Raw genomic sequence first — 4277 nt, 5'->3', positions numbered from 1 at the left:
AATTTTGTCAAAATTATCGGAACATCAATTGACGGCTTCTGCAGCGAAATGCGAATTTTTTGTGAAAGAAGTGGTGTTTTTAGGCTTTGTCATTTCAACTGATGGCTTGAGGATGGATCCTAAGAAATTGAACACTTTGGCTGATTGGCCATTTCCTTCTGACTTAGCTGATTTGAGAAGATTTCTAGGCTTTTCGAATTTTTATCGGCAATTCATACCAGCTTTTTCTCAAATAGTTGCTCCTTTAACCGATTTGACGACTGTTAATTCCGACGTGAAAAAGGGTTTGACTAAGGCTGGAGCAAGAGATGCCTTTAATCTGTTGAGACGTCTATTTGCTGAGTCGCCTTTCCTTCTTCATTTTGATTTTTCAAGGAAGCGTGTCATTCAAGTTGATTCTTCTGGTTATGCCTTTTCGGGTATTTTGTCTCAATACTCTGATCAAGGAGAATTGCGACCTGTTGCTTATTGCTCGAAGAAGCTCACTCCATCAGAAAGGAATTGGCAGGTACATGACCAGGAGCTTGGAGCAATCATTGCGTGTTTTCAAGAGTGGAGAGCTTGGCTTTTGGGCTCTGAGGAACCAGTCGCGGTTTTGTCTGATCATGCGAATTTGCAATACTTTATGAATTCGCAAGAATTGACTCCTCGACAGGCGCGTTGGGCTTCTTTCCTGGGACAGTTCCATTTTACTATTCTTCATACACCTGGGAAGATTAATCCTGCTGATCCTGCTTCGAGACGTTCGGATTTGACTGACGGCAAGGTGTCTACTCGACGAGTTGTTCTTTTGGGTTTTCGTGATTTACCAGGAGTTTCAATCGAGGCAGTTACCTTGCGCAAGGATGCGGTAATGGGTCAATCCAATCCGTCGAATTTCATGCCGGCTTCTTCTGAGACTCAGTCTTGGTTACAGACTTTGTATTCGACTGATGCTTTGATCCAGGGCCGACGTCCTGCGCAGTTATCTTACCAGCACAACTTATGGTGGTGGAGAGATCGAATCTATGTGCCTCTGGAAGCACGAGTTCGGGTCATGAGGGAGATGCATGAACATCCTTCGGCTGGTCATTGGGGAGTAATGAAAACTTTGGATTTGCTTTCTCGTACCTTTAGTTGGCCTAATGTCTGAGAAGAATTATTGATTTTTTTGAAATCCTGTATTAGTTGCCAACGTGTTAAGGTGGATCGTCGACCGCCGCAGGGTGAATTGGTTCCTTTACCTATTCCTGAGCGACCATGGTCGACTATTGGTGTAGATTTTATTGTGAAGCTTCCTTTGTCCAACGGTTTCGATTCTATCATGGTAGTCGTGGATCATATGGGGAAGGGAGCGCATTTTATTCCGGCAAAGGAGTCGTGGAATGCGGAGGAATTGGCAGTTACATTTGTTGCTAATGTGTTTCGCTATCATGGCCTTCCGGATGTTGTAGTATCAGACAGAGGAACGACTTTTGTTTCAAAATTTTGGACGGCAGTTCTTCGTTTACTGAATGTGGTTCCTGCTCCTTCTACGGCTTTTCACCCACAGACTGACGGGCAAGTTGAACGGGTTAACGCACTGGTTGAAGACTATTTGCGCCATTTTGTAGCTAACGACCAGTCTGATTGGTCGGCTTGGTTGCCAATGGCGGAATTTGCCTATAATAATTCGCCGTCTGCGTCAACGGGATTCTCTCCATTTTTCGTTTATACGGGCAGTCATCCTCGCTTTAATTCTCTTGTTACGACTTCTGGGGTACCGCGCGCTGACGATTTTTTTCAACACATGCAGTCCATCCATCACTCGTTGAAAGTTAATTTGGAAAAGTCAAAAGCTTCTCAGGCATGTTTTTACAATGGTTCGCGTCGTATCTCGGCGACTTATGCAGCAGGGGATTTGGTTTGGCTCTCAAGACGTAATTTAAAGACTTTACGGCCTTCAAACAAGTTGGATGTGCGACGGATTGGCCCATTTCCTGTGGTCAGGATGGTTGGCAAAAACGCTGCTGAGTTGTCTTTGCCTCCTGCTTTGAAGCGTTTGCACCCTGTCTTTAACGTGTCTTTGTTGTCTCCTTTCTTTGGTGAATCTTTTGCGCCTCCACCAGATTTGGAGGAGTTTTCACAGGAGGAACATGATTTGGGAACGGTGGCTTTTATCATCAATTATCGCATGACGGACCAAGGCATTCACGAATATCTGCTTTGTGGCGGGGATACTTCTGGTTTAGATGATGTTTGGACTCCCTTGACAACTATTTCTTCTGCGTTGGATCCGTGGTTGCGTCGGTTTCATGTTTTGTGTCAGCCCTGAGCCCTGTGTACAGGACCACGGACTAACAAACACACATGTAAACACATGTAATACATATGTAAATAATATGTAAATATATGAAACTTGTTTAAAACCATAAGAATTACAACTCATGGCTCAGTTTCAAGAGTCACTTAAGTAACAAGACTTTTAACCTCATGGTAAAACCTAACCCAAACCTAACTCAAAAGAAAAGCAAACCTAAGTGCCAACCACAAGTTGACGCCTAGGTCTGGAATATATAAACCCCTCTTCTTCCCACTCTGGAAGAAGAAGAACTTCATATCATTACACAACTCATCATCACAACTTACTTGATTCTTCACCAAGAATATTGAGTACAGTGATATTGTTGTACTTTGATTGTCATAGTTCTTTTCTGTCTTTGTTCAGGTCATTGTAAAACCTCAAGTAGTGTTCTGAGCTTGTGGGACCAATAGCTAACAGAACAAGCTTGGAATTTACAAAGGGCACCTCATTAGAGAGTCTAAAGTACTCAGCGGCACCTCTGATTCTTCAGAGTCTAAAGTACTGCAGGCTTGGTAGTTGTAAGATCAACCCAAGCTCAGAGTAGGATCCTTAGAAGGACTACTTAGCCATCCCACTGGCCACAAATCCTCTCATTAGAGGTCAACTAACTGTAGTCTTCACTTGGGTGTAACAAGTGAAGGCTTCATCGTTGACTACTCTTTACTTTTCTTAGTGAAGAGTTAGCCCAACAGTTGCTGACTCCTCACATTTTGTCTCCCGGCTTGGGTTCAGGTCCTCCTCAAGAGGTGTGGAAAGCTCGTTCAGAAAGTTTTTAGTTTGGCGTACATGGTAGATCATATTTTGTCATAGAAGGACGCCTGGTCGTTTCATCTGTTTAATTTAGTTTCATTATGTTAGTAGCTACAAATGTTATGTCCTGAGATCACGTCTTGAGATTACGTGATACGTTAGATGTCTGTGTTATGTTATTTTTCTTTGTTCCTGTTCCTGGTATTTTGGTTTTGTTACATATATGTAGTTCTGTTTTCTTTCTTTTAGATTTCTCTTTTTCTTTATCGAAATTATTATTATCTTCCTGTCTTTTTAGAAAAAAACTTTTACTTCAGACCAGACTTTTAGAACACTAGTTGTTCAAGACCAGACCTGTATCGAGGATACAAGGTAGACCATCACACACAGCGGAAAAACGCTATGCCAGGCGGATCTCAATACCGCTATAAATTGTCAGGTTTCACCATAGCTATAGCAATGCGTGAAACCCGCTATATAGAAAAGGGGCTAGCGCGGGCGGGACGCGCGCTTCGCTACCGCTCCGCTCGCGCTATCTCGGGCGGAGCGCCGGCGGTGTTGCCTCAATGTATGTTGTTTGCAAATCATCCAAAAGAATTGATTGGATTTGTTAAAAAATATGACAACATTGGTTGCCCTGGTACTGCTCTGGAATTTGAATGATTATGTAAACCTCTTGGAGGAGGCTGTACATATGGCAAGTGTGGATCAACTTATTGATGATGTTTCAACATAAGACCAGATAAAGACTAGCAGTTGGAAGGACAGCATAAGAAACTGATTTGTAGCTGTAGTATATGCTACAAAACAGAGATCCCACTTCAAAATTGGGTGCACAGAAGCTCTTGAATGTTTTACCAGATCTGCACCTGTACACTTAAGTATGTACCCTATACCATAGGGTCATACGTACATCTGTATGGCCCAATGGCATTCGAGTTCAACTGCCCAAGATGAACCTTCATCTCAAGAAGCTTTCTTGGAGGCATCCAATTTTTGGCTAAGTCCCCCTTTTTGCTTGAAGGAAAAAAAAAAACCAGCCCTCGAATCCCCCACAAGATACAGCCCCACCCATGTTAGTAAAAGGCCCACCACCCCTTCGACTTTTTTCCCTACCACCTCAAACAAAAAACCCCACCACCCAAATCTAATCCCCTTACATTGTTTTACACCAAGCAACCCCCCCCTGGTTTTTGAAACCCAA

Source organism: Melampsora larici-populina (assembly GCF_000204055.1).
Source record: "Melampsora larici-populina 98AG31 unplaced genomic scaffold MELLAscaffold_8, whole genome shotgun sequence".
Taxonomy (NCBI): Eukaryota; Fungi; Basidiomycota; class Pucciniomycetes; order Pucciniales; family Melampsoraceae; genus Melampsora; species Melampsora laricis-populina.
This window is presented reverse-complemented; position numbering follows the sequence as displayed.